Consider the following 16532-nt stretch of genomic DNA (forward strand, 5'->3'; position numbering starts at 1 on the left):
TAGGAGTTCTCACCCGTGTTAAAAATACTATGGTAGCTCAAGCATCTCTGGCTCCGATGCCCATGCCCCCCCCACCATCCTGAAGCAGCCCCCCCCCCTAGACTGGGATGTTTTATGGGCCCCAGACCAGACTTTCACGGGCCTCTTTATGATGAATTTATAGCGTGAAAAAAACAAAAAAATGATGAAAATCATCCCGGGGGCCCCAGGGCTGGAGCCTTGTCAACCCACCCCTTGTAAGGGGCCATGCCGATGCCCCCGATTGAATTGTACGAAACATAAACGAACTTATGTTGCATCAACAAAATGAATCATCAGATAAGTAAATCCGATTAAAAAGTACGTGGAGGATAATTGTTCGAAGCTTGAGTAGGCCTACTGTACGCATGATACATCATTACATAACGTGAGCTGAAGAGTCGGCAAAACAGCTATTATATAAACATGCACATGTTTAAAAAGCACTCGTATAACTATAAAATAGCCTTTTTACGTGTCTGTGTGTAGTGAGTTTTTCAATATTAATGACAGCGTCTGGTGAAGCTATCTTCGCGATCAAAAACCTACTTATGCAATTTAAAATCGTTTTAGGCAGTTTTATTGCTATGCTACAAACGATCCTGATATCGCCGCAAGTCTAAAAATGCTTTTGAACAGCGGGTCAAACGTATACGTTTACAAGATAAATAAATTAAAGTCTCGTAGTAGTAGAACACCTGTGTAGACTTTGAAAGTTAGTAATAATAATAATAATATACCTGAAGACGGTTCGTTTTAAAACTCGATCACGTGCGTAAAACTGCAGCAAAAGCTCTCAAGGATGAGACTTTTCTTTCTTTTCTTTTTTGAAATCTGTCTTCTTCGAAGGATATAAAGATAAGAAGAAAGAGTCGAGAAAAGAAGAGGAACATGAAATTGGTTAAACTCCGTGTTTACTTCATTCCCAATAAAAAAAAACATTGGGTTTTTTTTCTTTAACATTAAGAAGGTGAATGCTTTGGAATTTCATGTACGCTGCTGACATTGGCAATATAAAAAACAAAAGATGAAAATCTTCATAGAACTACGAATCATGTTTCGTTAATCTTAGTTAAAAATCAACTGAGAAAATCCCCCAATCTCTCGTGGAAATCACTGCTATTACCATGCACTAATCCGAGTAATTTTTTTTTTCAACGTTAATTATTGACTAATACTAGTTAGAAACAATCAAGTTTTCCCAGCGAAAACAAAAACGCTTTGTAAAAAAAAGAAGAAATTTCATTTTCTGATAAGGTTTTTTGATAATTATAATTTTTAAAGCGGCAAATTATATAATATTTCTTATGGTCATAATTTATTTACAATATACTTGGTTCAAGAAAAAAAAATATTGCCAAAAAAAATTCGAAATCCATAAGTGATTCTATAATTAGGTGAGGGGGCTCTGAGATATTTCAGAAATGAAAAACGCTATCGTGAGTATCTGATCAGTGATTACGCGAATGCTTCTCCTGACATGGAGTCGGTCTTTGGTGAATGGAACTTTCATTCGCAGAGAGCCGTATTGCGACATTATGGGCATTATAATAAAATTCCATAAGATATAACGTAACAACATATATTTTATTACTTAATAATATATATATATATATATATATATATATATATATATATATATATATTATTACTTAATAATTATTAATTAATAATTAAAGTTAAAAAATAATCTGTGGTTTTTAGTTCATTAATCGATAGAATTTTTTCTCCCATCGCCCTCTCCCAACACAAGCCAACCCACAGGACCCTATAAACCCATGACTTCAATTGCTACCCACGGCCTATTCCATCGCACCTAGAGGGCGACATTTCCCACTTTGATAAACACTGATTCAAATCAATCAATAAGTTAGAAAAAATGATAATGAAAAGAAATTGAAAGTTTAGCTTGAAAAAAAATCAGACTAAACAAAAAATTAAATAGATTTACGCATTAAATTCAACACATGCAAAAAAAAAATTCATTCACAGACATTAAATTATTTTTTTAATAATTAATAAATTAGTTTTTTTAACTGGACAATGTCCGAATAAAAATTCCTCCGTACGATTGAAAAACAAACAAAACAAAGTGAAAGAGTAGGTAAAACTTTATATATATATACATATTATATTATTATTAATAGGATCTCCCTTTTCCGCCTTCATCATCCTCATTGACGTTTACAGCATTTTAATATGCATTTTTTGTTGTTGTCGGATGGGGCACGTGTCCCGCGTTAAACGTGGACGAAGGGAATGGGGAGGTACAACGAGAAGAGGGAGGAGGAGGAGAGCGGATCGGAGCATAAATTATTCGCTGTCTACAATCTCTTTCTCCGTATGCCCGCCTTTATTTAGGCGAACAAGTGACAGCGCCGAGCTTCCAATTCATCAAATCTGCCTGTCAAGGGGCCCCCCTTGCTGGCTGGCTCTGTGTGTGTGTGTGTGTGTAGATCTTTTTACCTTCTTTTTCCCCGTTCTTGAGAAAAATCTTCACTGGGACGATCACTTTTCTTCTCTTTTTTTCTTCCTTTTTTTTACGTCTTTTCTTATATCATTGCAATGGTTTTTTTTTTGGTTTTTTTTTATGCGTGTTATTATTATCATATCGTTTGATTTCAATGCGCGTCCGTTTCTTTAATGTTTTATTATTATTTCCCTTTGGAATTTGATACCGCGTGGAAAAGTTGCGTGAAAGAAATTTTGAGGGGAAAAAATTCGCAGTTTTATAATAAACGAGATTATTATTATTTATTATTATTATTATTTTTTTTTTGTAGTGCAGAAAATTGATGTTCAGATTTTAGGTGGAAATTTATGTTTATTTTTTAAATGAATTAAGAAAATATATGCGTTAAAAAATTAAAGTCAATATGAACATTAGCTTAGAGATCAGACATGCTCAACCCATGGTCCCCGGGCCAAATGTGGCCCTCGGAGTCATTTGAGGTGGCCCGCAAACCAAACCCTGATTTTGTAAAAAAAATGAACTGATATGAACTGAATGAGCGGTACATTTCCAAATCATTCAAGTGACTCGCAGTGCATAGTGTCCACATCACTTGAGTGAACCGCAGCACGTTCCAATACTACTGAAGTACTCGCGACACATTTAAAGATCTAAGTGACCCGCGTGGCACATTTAAAGATCTGTTAAGTGACTCGCGTTGGAATTGCTAGTAAATGGTCCGTCCTCGCCCGGTTTCAGATCACTTAAGCAGCCCATGGCACATTTACAGATTACTCAAGTGGCCTACGCCACGTTTTCACACCAATAAAACCCGCGCTCTCTAAAATGTTTTGAGCACCCTTAGTTTTCACAGGGCCGAAACTACGTGGGGGGGGGGGACAACTGTGGAGGAAAAATTTATCGGGGCACCAGTTTGAGGTGATAGCAAAGAACACCGCTATATGAAATTCTCGGATTTTAAAGTTGTGGGGGCGAAAAAATAATGAAAAATCATAAGTACGGCCCTGGCTTAGGTCAAGGATCGCAACTTTTAAGAGAAAAATTACAGGCGAATTTCTGTCATATTATTAGGCTCTTGGGAGGAGCGTTCGCCCCCCCCCCCATCGCCCCCTCCCTGGATCCGCGCTTGCCTCAGTCATAGTGGAGTAACTAAATCTTTGTGTTTTATTGCATCCGCATATTTTATATGTCAACCTCGGTTGTTATGACACCACGGATATAACGGCGAAATTTCACGGAATCTTCGATGTCGCTACGACCGACCGATTTTGATGGTATAGATACATGTATAAGTATATCGTACAAGGATCCGGAGTATTGCTAGTTTTATCTAAAAAGCTTTCGATATATTCATTATTTATAGCCAATTACGGGAGATATAAAGTGAGTGGTAAAGAACATATTATAATAACCTTGTTTTGAGTAACTCGGGAAATACATATATAGGTCATGACGGAATTTCTTCTCCCTCTTAATGAAATGATGAAAACATTCTAGACACACACATACACACTGCACATGCTAATGATCTTGTCTGCAGTTAATGTGATTTTACGTTTTCTTGTGTGTGTATATTCCAGAAAGAAATAGGAAAAAAAACTATTATTATTGTTTTCTTTTCCCGTAAATACATAAACCTATCATTCTCTGGTCATTCCATGATCATTATGAACGTAGTTAAAATTGCTACAAAATCGGATAAGATTATAACTATCCCGCTGATAATAGTAGTCTTCGAGCAACAAAAGAAAAGTAGCCTAATTGTCTAAAGTAGGAAAATATTCAAAAATCTTTCGAATTTCTCAATGCACAAATAATTTACGTAAATCGTAGTCAGTATAGTAAATTATAGTTTTGGCCAATTACTAGATATATAATTTGCCCTTTTTTCTTTTCCTTTCCTTGTTATTTCGTAGCCTTGATTCGTGAATATTATATGTTTACGTGATCATACAACATGATACGGTAGTGAGATACCAATAAAATTAGGGTTCACTTTTGTTTTGGCTAGCTATGATATTCTTAAACTTAGTATTAGGTGTTCAGTAGGAGTGAGCATAAATTTTCTTACTTATAAGTTATTAATTTAGACTAGAGCATGGGTCCTTAGAGCAGGGCCTGTCGAATCCCAGGTGCCAGGGGAAACTATAAAATCGGTTTTTGTGCCTGAGATTTTTCACGTGTGATGACAAAATTGGTATCTGAGGAAAAAGCAAAATTTATTGAATTTATGTAAGTATTCCCGTCAACGGTTTGAAAAGATCACCAAGGCCCAAGAAAGGCTAAAAAATCATTATCCCCCCCCCCTTTCCCAGGATAAACTACTGAAAAACACAAATATCCTCGACTAAGAAATTTTGCTGTCACCTTTTTTTTTGGATTTGTCAAGCCTTGTCTGACAGATTTCAGCGGGTCCGTGAGCTTGGATAAGAAAACGATTAAAGCGCATTACTTTCACATTTCTACATGCTGAATATTCTTATGGAAAGAGGTTCGTGAACTTCATTTTATACGAGCAGGGGTTCATGAACTTCATTTTATTAGCATACGGAGTCCGAGGACCTCATTTCATTCGCACAGGGCAGTGTTTCCCAATGTGGGCAATGACTTATAACAATAACTTAATTAATAGCAATAACAATAACTTATAACTTCTACCCCCCCCCCCTTCCTGTAGGGGGGGGGGTAGAAGTTATAAGTTTATTAGGCTAATAGGAATATGAGTTTTCTTGAGTTCAGGGTAATGAGAACAAAAACTTATAAAGAAGGGGACGATGGAACATTAAGTTTGGGAAACTATGGCATAGGGGGTCTGGACTTCATTTTATACGCACAGGTGGTCCGTGGACTTCATCTTAGTGACACAGAAGGGCCGTGGCCTTTATTTTATTCGCACAGGGGTTCTGTGAAGCACTAAAAATTAACACTTAGGTTAGAGATTTTCAAAAGACGATTGGAGACGTAAGAGATGACGGGATGCATTTCAGAAAAACGCGGAAATATCAAGTAAAATAATATATCTCATTACAAGTGGATCCCACTTACAACGTTTTTCAAAAAACTGTCATAAAAAAAAGTTCTAAGCGGGAAAACGCTTTAAACGGGAAATATTAATGATAATTCTCCTTAGAGTTAGGACCAGGAGAATAAGTGGTACTTAGTGAGAAAACGTTCTAAATGGAAACGTTATGAGCGGGATCGACTGTATTTGCTCATATATTGGGTTGCTGTACTTTTAGTTATATTTGGCATCCTTATTCTTCAGGACCTCTTTCTTCAGCCACCTCGCTGGGCAATTAGCCTGTTGGGACCTTTGTATTTGCATTTATAGCGCAAAAGTGGTCCTTAGCTCCCTTAATGTTTTAAAAAAAGGAGGGAATCCTTTGATAAGTTGGCCTATTTATTGAAAAATACTAGGCCTACTATAAACAGTTCAGAGTTGAGTAGGACTATAATTTTAAATAATAATAAAATTTATAAGTTGAAAAAATCATAACATCAAGAAAAGTTGGACACCTACGGTTCCATTAACACATGCCCCATATAGATGGTACAGCATTATGCATATTGTGTGTTGTACATTATTTTTAGGTTCCTATCAAAACAGTCCAATGTATGAAGGTGTCCAGGATTTACAGATGTTTAAACCTTCAAGAAAAGTTTAATGAAACATTATTTCTCAAAATATACAAGTTTATGAATTTTAAAAAATGTAGTGTCTTCTATCATTATGATGGGAGAACCCGATACAGACGAATTGATTTCTGTGTAGAAGGGCATTAGTCGTTTTCAAAACCAAAATGGAATACTTGAGTAAGAAGTGGAAAAAATACAAGGTTCAAGTAGAAAACAGGTTAGAAACCCCTAAAGAGAAAGAAAGTACACACACACACATATACACACACACACACAGAGAGAGAGAGAGATACACACACAGAAACGACAGGCAATGTCCAAGCACATTTCCTCTGCCTTGGTTGGACCCTCCCACCGAAATCTACTCTTCCTGTATCTACTCTTCCTTATGTGGTGAAGAAACCCTGAAGCAAATGGCAAGATCTAAATACAGTTGTGCAGAAGCAGAAAGAAAACCATTAACTGAAGAAAAAACCATTTTCTGAACCGGATATCCTCTGATACTCATTAAGGGATGAATAAAAAAGAAAACAAATAGGTGCTCTATACGAATTCCAGAAGCTCGGTCAATGTTACTTCAGTGACACTCAGGACTTGATCAGTCATTCAAATCGGCACTGTCATGTGAATTTTCTTGTTTTTCCCCAATTTCAGCTGTATTTAGCTGTACCATAAAAACGGTGTCAACGCTAACTTAGAAAAAGCTATGGATGCTGCCAAACAAGCACAATCTATATATTATTTAATGAAATTTAAATATTGTTGTTATTTTTGATAAATTTTAGCAGGGAAAGAATTCGAGCTCGTGTTTTCTTTACGACCCATAACGATATGTTTAACCCTTAGATGCATAGCTTTGCATATGTGCAAAGGATTCTTTAAACGTTCATTACTACAGCCAGTTTGGAGATAAAAGTTTAGAATCACATTTGCACTTAAAGGTGAGGACATATTCTTTCCATTTTATATTTTGAATTCGCTGGTAGATGTCGCGATTAACGACAACAACTCTTCGTATGTTGCAGAGCATGTGATTTCGCTAATTTGTGGAAATGTTTTGTTTGCATTTCTTTCTTTGTTTTTACCTTGAAGTTTGCAACTCGAATTTTTTATTCTACTATAGTTTGAATCACAAAGAAGGTAGTTATACATTTTGAAAGTAATACAGTCGAATCCCGTTTTAACGAATACCGATATTGCGAAAATCTCGTTTTAACGAACACGTTTCTAATCTCCCAGATACGTTTACATAGGAACAATGCAAAAAATACTGGAATTCCTTTATAACGAAATTTCGTTATAACGAAATGATTTCTCAGGTCTCTTGGAGTTCGTTATAACGGGATTCGACAGTATTACTTTTACTTAATTTATTTTACGTTCTATTTTTAAGGCTACACGTCATCTTTAAGGTCCTGCGTAAGCAGTCACCTACAATTCGAAACATATATTTGTAAATGATTTTTCTGGCTTTCTATACGTGTCATTAACTGTGAAAAAATTTATCAGCTCGACAAAAATAATTATGCATTTAAGGGTTAGATCAGCTATCGTCTGTGTTTTAATGTAGTCCGATACTTTTCTAACAGTCAGTCAAAATAATTTATTATCTTCCATGGCCCAGAAAACCTTACAGCTTGGTAATTCCTCATCCATAGCATTCACGGAAATCTATTATTTCACTCTAATTTTAAACCAGAACAGAATCCCAGTATATGGCTTTCACAAGTTGGGCTGGAGAACTTCAGCAATTATAGAACAAGCCTATAGAAGAATCACCGAAGAATTCTGGCCGATACCTACAAGTCTCATTGCTATAATTGCATTGATTATGGATGAACATTCAAACGAGTTTTTTTTTAATTTAATTTGAAAAAACACTTATTCTTAAATTTCAGTTTTATAAGTTATATGAGGCCCCACAGAAACACAATTACTATTGGGAAGTAAGCGTAAAATAATATTGACTTATTACTGGAAAATATTAAAAAATAATAATAATGGCTTCGTATCAATTATAATGACTTTCTTGTTGGCCCCACATTCCGTTGACATTTTTTACATTTTGGAATACGTAATTTGAGTTTTTGGTATCCATAATCTCATGACCTATTTGTCTATCTGGGGGTAGGCCTATTCCTAGTGATTTTAATTATGGAAAAAAATCATAGGCTATTCTTATCTGATTCAGTGACAAAAATGATGGATATATATTCAATTTAAGAAATCAGAAAATTTATTTTATGCATTGAAAAATAATATTATCTTCCCAGAAACTATACCTAGAAATATTTATAACCGATCAGAATAAAGATTTGTCAATATTTCAAAAATATTTTAAATCGAACTTATGATGCAGTTACTGTATTTAAAAATATAATAAACGATTTTTTTCATAAATATAATGAAATAATAGTATGAAACTATATATTACAAAAAAGGGTGATCGTGAATTTCCTCTGCTACTATAAATAGCTATTTTTCACCCTTAACTTTATATAAACTTCAATTCTCACTGAAACATAATAATCAACACTTCCGCTATATGAAGTTATAATAAGCAGCTTCTACAGCCTGCTAACATAGCACTTTTTTTATAATTAAATATGGCTTAAACTTCATCGTAAATCGATAAATTATTGATTCCTCTATTATAAAAATGATTCTCATTCGTATAACTAATTATGATGAATTGTAAAGCATGGCAAATAGATAATTTCCCAAATTTTTCAACCATATTTATTCAACACAACATTATTCTAATCATTTACTTTGTAACTGCATAACAAGGTCTCATTACCATTCGCAAACGAGAAATCATTTGTATCACTAATAACCGAACAAACTTAGCGTATTATTAACGTATAATTATGATAATATATAATCAATAAGTTTTATTCAAATTTATGGAAATATATATCTGCTGAAATGATTAATTTGTATTTTGAAAATCGTTATGATTTATTGGATTTTCTTCCCCTGTTTTTACTTAAATGTTATAAAGCAGGTCTACAAAAAAATACTTTTTGAAAGATTTTTTAGTTTTGATAACTGATTTTTACACTATTTTCAGTGCTGATTCCAAAAATAAAATTCTTTAATACAATATAATACTTCGGGGGGAAATAACTCAAATCCAAATATTTTGGAATCTTTATTTCACCACCTCATAAATACATACTTCTTATTTATATCCTAGTTCTGTCATCACATTGAATGTATGACCATCATTTTTGTCACTGAATCAGATAAGAATAGCCTATGATTTTTTCCATAATTAAAATCACCAGGAATAGGCCTACCCCCCCCCCCACCCCCCCAGGTAGACAAATAGGTCATGAGATTTTGGATACTAAAAACTCAAATTACATAGATAGACCTTAAAAATCAATGGGATATCTTTGGCGATGATTTACTGTAATTATTCATAACGCACAGTTTTAATGTGATTTGTTTGCTGCTTATGTATTACGATTGAGAGAAATTTGATTTTCACTTTATCTCAAAAACTAGACGTGTGGTGGAATTTTTAAATTATTTTTCCTGTGATTAGCATCGAAAAAACTATTAAAAAACACTAATTATTTTTAAGAAAGCTTTTTCATCGCAGACCTGTTATTCACACAGATGTCATTATCAGAATGAGACGGGCTCTTTGAAGATTCAGTAAAATAAAATTTGGACTTGTAGAAATTCCGAAATTAGTTAGGACTTTAGGCCTGATCCGATCTCATCCATGATAGGTCCGGACCAGCGTCATCCGAAAAATATAATTTGAAGAATAATTTCACTCTTCTCTAGAATTTTAAGGGGGGCGAGGTTCTTACAAAATGAGGGGTATTTTTTTGGGAAAAAATGAAATAACTCCATTTGAAAAAAAAATTACCTATATAACCAAATTTAAATCTGTATTTTCATTTCTCAATGGAATTTTCAGGAATAAAATTGAATTAAATTTTGATGCCTGATCCAGCATCTGGATGCGTATTGGCGAACACTGGCTCCGGAGAGAGCGGACAAACGGGGGCTTCGAGGATCTTCCGCCTACCGGACTTTGCCTTCGCCAACAATCTCGTCCTATTTACCAACGGCACGCTAATCACAATACTACTCAAGCTACCTAATTAATAAATCAATCAATCAAACGAGAATTTTGTTTTCTTTTACCTGAATATTCTCCACACAATCCAATTTCCCCACACACTGGCACTGTATTCCAAAAGAGAACAAATATATATATATTTTTTTTTGGTACGTGTATTCCACAGCGGCAAAACAAAACATACAGCGTTAAGCCTAAACGAAAAACGAAGACTACCAGCTAAAATAACCGGAATCTCTGCGTGCAAGCAAATAGTGACTAGCTGCTGCAGCAACAGAGCAACGACGACGTATACTGCGGGGTTCTCGAGTCCTTGCAAGGGCTTTTCTATACCGGCAAAAGGTTGTAAATTCTGCGTATCTCCTCCCCCAAAAGCCCATAAAAGAGGCCTGGCTCTCCTGCTTAGCCCTATAAAACTTTCCGGCCGGCCATAATTTTGTCAAAGGAGAAGAGCTCCCGCCGAAGGAAAACGCGCTCCACGCTTTGGTAGTAGTCGGCGAGGGAGGCCGAGAGAGCCGCAGGTCCAATCCCGGAGCCGCGTCTGCTGTTTTACGACCGGCTATAAAATGGGACCCCCCCCCCGTTCTCTTTACTCCCTGTGGCCCTCTTTCTTTCGTTCTCTCGCCCCCCCCCCAACACTTACGGCTGTTGTAACTGAGCCGCACACAGCCCTTTGCCCTTCCTCTCACATCCAACCAATTCCAAGTTTTTTTTTTCCTATTTTTTTTTATTATTATTTTTTGTGTTTTCAACTCTTTTTCCGTGTGAGAATTAAAGAGAAAAGATAGAGAGAGGTTTGAACCTGATAAACCTCATAAAAGTGTTTGTTTGTTTGGTTTGAGAAGTTCTGGTTTTTTTTTCGTATATCCTCAATTTATGTTGATGACGTGAAAAAAATTCCTAGAGACGCGCTCTCTATGTCTTAATTTTTCTTTCGGGGTCGCGGTAGAGTATCCTTTAATGTTGTGTTTTTTATGGCAGTTTTGTTTGTTTTTTTTCCCCATTATTTTATTGGGATTCCTTTCGGGGCAACCCCCCCACCCTTGATTTTCGTGATTTTTTTCTCGATGAAAGCTTGTTATAGAATTGTTTTAGGTAATTTTTTTTTCTGAAGCACTAATTTATATATTTCTGTCTAAAATTTACCGAAGACGGAAACTGTGAAAGATTATGGCATCATGGTTCCCGCAAGGGTGGGGCTGATTGGGCCCGAAGATGATTCTTATAATTTTTTTTTTTCTACACAAAAGTTCACTGTAGAGAGGCTCCTGAAAAGTCTGGCCAGGGCAGGGCCGCAATTAGATGCTTGGTCACCCGAGGCCAGTGCGCATTTTGGCGGCCTCGTGTAATGTTGTTTGAGAATAAAATTTGCGCCTCCTCTTGTCCAGCTCCTTGGGCACGAGACCCGCCTGCTCCTCCTAGTTGCGCCCCTGGCCGCCAGGGGTCCGTCAAAGATATCAGCCTTGGGGCTGCAGGGTGTGGGAGAAGGGGGGGGCATATAGACTATTGTCTTCCACAAGAAAAAGGATGACATGGCACTAGCCTTAAGAGGGTCCCAATCTCTCTTTATCTCTCTACTTTTTCCTTCAAATTTTTTTTCATGCTGTAGATTTAGTGGGAAACTAATAATATATAATAGGAGTGCTCACTAAATGTCTTGACCAACTACTTAACAGTTCATGAAACCTCGTAAGTATTCCTTTGGGCAGTGGTTCTCACTGGTGTCATGTGGCCTCCTCCGGAACTGGGATATTCTAAGTCCAAGGAGGGTGGCACAGGTGAAAATCGAGTAGAAGATCAGAAATCAAGGGAGGGCACAGAGAAAGGTGAAAAAAAATTCAAATGCGAAGAAATTAAGCTTTTTTTAAGTGAAATATGATGGGAAAAGGTGTGACTGTTTCCAGAATCCACCCGAATTCTCCATAGAACCATACCCACGCGCGTCCATGTTCCCATGTAAATTTAAGTCGCTTCGTTTCATCCAAAAAAAAAATCACTGTAGTAAATTCTTGATCGAGAAATACTTTGCAATGTTGAGTAAATTCTAACCAAACAAAATGTGAACATTCCGATAAAAATTTATATTTTTGAAAAATTCGTTTTTGCATAGGATTTTCGTTATTTAGAGAATCTATTTCATTTTCGCTGGATCCTTTTTTAAAAACATGATTAACTTCAGTCGTGAAAGAGATTCGTCAAACTCATTTTGTGGACGATCCCCGAAAATAATCACAGTCCGAAATCCATTTCGCGTCTCCCGTTTTGTTCTCACGTCTTGGAAATATTCGTAATGCATAAAGGACGAGGGAAAACATCTTTTGTTCGCGGAATGTCTGAAATCGACGCTGTCTCTCTCGAACATGTTTGGAAATTGTAATCATAAAATGCAAATTGGCATCGACATCCAGATCAGTTTTTCACTTATAACTGCTGATCTTCCCCAAAAATCTCTAAACATATGTCAGAGGTATTTTCATGCTTCTCATCTGAACGGCAGCAAAACGAAGAAGTGATTGGTGTTCGGTGTCTTTTTTCGAGATTTTTAGATGTTTTAACATAATTTATGCCGGATTCATATATCCTTAGAGAGGTTTTCGTTGCATTATTTACATAGAAATTTCAGTGGTTTTTCCCTTCTCCATTGTATGTACAGTTTTTCAGTATGAAAATCATCATAAGGTGTCTGATGATAATATGGCCTATTCCCTGTATTTTTTTTTTTTTTTTTGAAATTTGGTAATCTTATGCTGTGAAGCTAGCTGTTTGTTTTGACCGTAGGCGTACGCAGAATTTTCTCGAGGGACGGGGGGGGGGGGGTTCAGATTTTTTTCCGTCTGGGGGGGTTTTACTTTTTCCCCTGCAAAATAACACTATAATCTTGGCTCGGGGGGGGGGGGTTGAACCCCAAACTTCCCCCTTACGTACGCCAATGGTTTGGACACATGGAATATTATTTCTCTTTTTTTGGCAGGTCGATAGGATACTCGCCTAAAGTACCAAAGGATGTTTAGAGGTGCCGGGAGTTCGATATACGGTTCGTCCTTACCAGAAACTTTCCTGACACAGGGGTGCAACAGAAACGGCGACATGTCCAGAGAAAAAGATTGCTACCGCGTCTGTTGTTTGGAATACGCGATGAGTTGTAGGGCCCGGTATAATTAGTCGTCATGTGCAGAAAATGACCGTGGTGCGACAAAAATGATCGAATGATCTTTTTTTTTTTCTTTAGTGATGCATAGTTTCACGACAGTTTGCCATATTGTGCCCCGAAAAAGTATCATTTATATAAAAATCACGTTGTTATTTTCTTCGATCCATTTGTATTCCTTCACAGGTTCCATTATTCCACAACTTTAGTTCGTTAACCACAAGCTACATACATTTTAATTTCAATCTGTATAAAATTCTATCTGTCATGTATGTTAATAAGCCTATTCACTGCGCATGCACGAGTATTAAATTTTTTTGTCAGAAATTTCACGCGACCAGATCTCTAGGGCCTTCCACCCCCTTCTATCCATTACGAAGGAAGAAGATTTGTTTGTCCAAAATGTGTCTGATAATTAACATGAAAATTTTTCAATTTTGGATTCATTATTTTAATTTAGAAATTTATTTTCTGAATGAAGTGCATTTCCTTTTTTTTGTATTTTATTTTCAATTGAAAGTTTGTTTACGTTGAATAAGTTTTTTTAGATCGGTAAATGCCTGTTTATCTGTTGATATATGCACGGTGATGACTTCGTGGGCCATATTACCTGTTGGGAATATGATCAAGAAGGCGGTCGCCCTTCCCCTTTAAGAACCCTTCAAGACCCTTAGGAAAAAAAAAGAAGAGATCGGAGCCGGAACTAAAAAAGGCTGGAGAAAGGGGTGACTGCCCCAGGCGGAAAAATTTAGGGGCGGCAAATACAAAAAAAACATCAGTATAAAATATTTGTGGTTTTAAAGCGGTGAGTGTTGGCGTAATCATATTCAACCCGGCAAAAAAATAACTCGAAAATCCTGGTTACTGCCCTGGTTGATATATACCATGTGGATCATTATTATTTTTTTAACAACTCTTTAAAGTATTTTTTTTTAACATTGTTTGTTTTTCATTATTTATAATACAGACCTCAACAAAAACCACTGACGCTTATCATGGCCATATTACTCCTTATTTACCTTATTTGTCATGCGTCAATACGTACAAAATGCAAATATAACAGCTCACTTTAACATAATTCATCATATAGGTCTCTTCAATCTTGACGGTGATTACGATTTATAAAAAAAAATGTTAAAAAATAAATAAATAAAATAAAAAATAAAGTTGGTTGGATTTTCCAGGCGTGTCCGACGCTCTGATGTCTGTATCGGATGGGGAGCGGGGCTCGTCTGGCAATAAAAGTAAAAAAAAAAGTTCTCTTCAATGAACCTAATATTATAAACCAGCTTCTCTCAACCAATGGTCTGCATGCACAGTAGAGAATTTAATTATAATTAAATGAAAATTATACTATTGAAATGGATATTATATTCGCATTGGTTCAAAAGATGAACATGTTAGTGTTCCTTCGAATTTTTTGGCGATATTTTACTAGTCCTTGGGTTGAAAAATTTTGAAAAATAAGTTTGTTCGTAATATAGATGGACAAACAAAGATATGTACTAGTGGTTCCACACTTTAGGGCTCTGTGTGCACTCTACATGGGCTTCGCAGACTACAGGAAAGCAAAATTAATCAGTAAGTTTAGTAAATAAATTTAAGAGAGGCCTTATGGGATCCAGCATAGATATGGATTCCAAGACGGGCTCTCTGCGAGTCAAAATGATTGAAATCCATTGATTGGGACCATGAGTGCCGGTGGGCGCTAAGCCCCCAAAGCCTCTAGGCCGACCCCAAGCCAGACTTTCCAAGAGTCCTTCTGATAGTGAATTTATAGTGTGAAAAGACAAAATTGATCAGAATCGTCCCGGGATTTCGGCTGGAGACCTGTCAGCCCCCCTCAATGGGGACCATGGTTGGCATATTTAAAAAACCGATCTGGCCCATTTGAAAATTATATATGGTCGCAGTTTGAAAAATATTTTATTATTGGAGATATATGATTTGGATGTGAGGAGTTAATTTCAATTGTGTTCTTTTGCATTCAGTTGTTTAGGTTAAACGAAATTCGATAATTCATTATTGACCCTGACGTATGTTGGAAATACCTATGCGCTAATCAAAGTAAAGTATTTTAATTCATATTCTTTCCTCGAATATATTATTTAGTTTTTATAAAGCCCGCCTAAGTATCGTAGAGTGAAGTATGGTCCGCTAGACGAAAAGTTCGTGCTCCCCGTGTTTTAGATAAAGCATCGCAAACTCAAATGCAGCAGAGGGCCATTTTTAATATAGGCGTGGGCAGTATTTAATAACATTTTTTGCAGTCGCGGGACATATTCTACAAACTCGAAAAATGAAAGTCCGTAGCAAAGGCCCTTTCGTTACCTTTCAATCGAAATTATAATAATAAACAACAAATTCAATTGCATAACAGGCCAGGACCGGATACAGAGCTTTTGCTGACCGTACCGGGTCGCAATTTCGCATCTGCTGTTATGGACATTCGTATTTATTTCCATTGATTGATCTTTTCTTTTTAGTCGATCTTGAAATAGTATTACAGGACAATTTGTCATTCTTGTTTCGAGGATATTAGCATTCAACGGATAATCAAGTCACCATGATACATTTAACTGACATTATAAAAGTTCCTGCTAGATTCAAGCAAAATCTGAAGATAAAGTATAGAAGAATTGAAAATTGAACTCATAATTATTATTATTTTTCATTTAATTTCAAAACTCACAAGAGAAATTATCAAAGAGGAAACTAAAATTAATTATCAAACATAAAAAAAAAAAAAATAAGAACTTCGGGAACTGTTGAAGTTTAGAAAGAGAATGCCCACTTGAATAAAACTTATAATTTTCGGTAAGCGATATTTTCCAAAAGGAAAAGTTTGAGACGAAAAATTTGCAATGTAGAAAAATGAAATAAGATTTGTTTCAGGAGGAAAAAGACGAAGGAAGTTCCGAATTTAATAACAGGTAAACAAATTGCGCACTTCACTTTGCGAGTGAGCCTCAGGGTTAACAAAAAAAAGATAAAATATATATGAGATAAAAATAAAATAAGAAAATAGCGGACGAAAATTTGAAAGCTAAACAAACACGAAGCTTTCCATCATTCAGGTGCTCTTTCCTCTTTCACACCTTCCGTCCGTAGGGGGAGAGAGAGAGAGAGAGAGGGAGAGGGAGCAAGTCGTATAA

General features: G+C 36.0%; 1 protein-coding gene across 2 annotated transcripts in view; it reads left to right on the forward strand.

Annotated features, from left to right (window-relative positions):
- LOC149086727 (uncharacterized) overlaps window positions 1–16532 on the forward strand; it is a 74350-nt gene that overhangs the window by 14256 nt on the left and 43562 nt on the right. The gene's annotated exons all lie outside the window — the stretch shown is intronic.

The sequence above is a fragment of the Pholcus phalangioides genome, unplaced genomic scaffold, assembly GCF_987345545.1.
Source record: "Pholcus phalangioides strain wild (caught in Gottingen) unplaced genomic scaffold, Ppha-v1.0 ptg000004l_1, whole genome shotgun sequence".
Classification (NCBI taxonomy): domain Eukaryota; kingdom Metazoa; phylum Arthropoda; class Arachnida; order Araneae; family Pholcidae; genus Pholcus; species Pholcus phalangioides.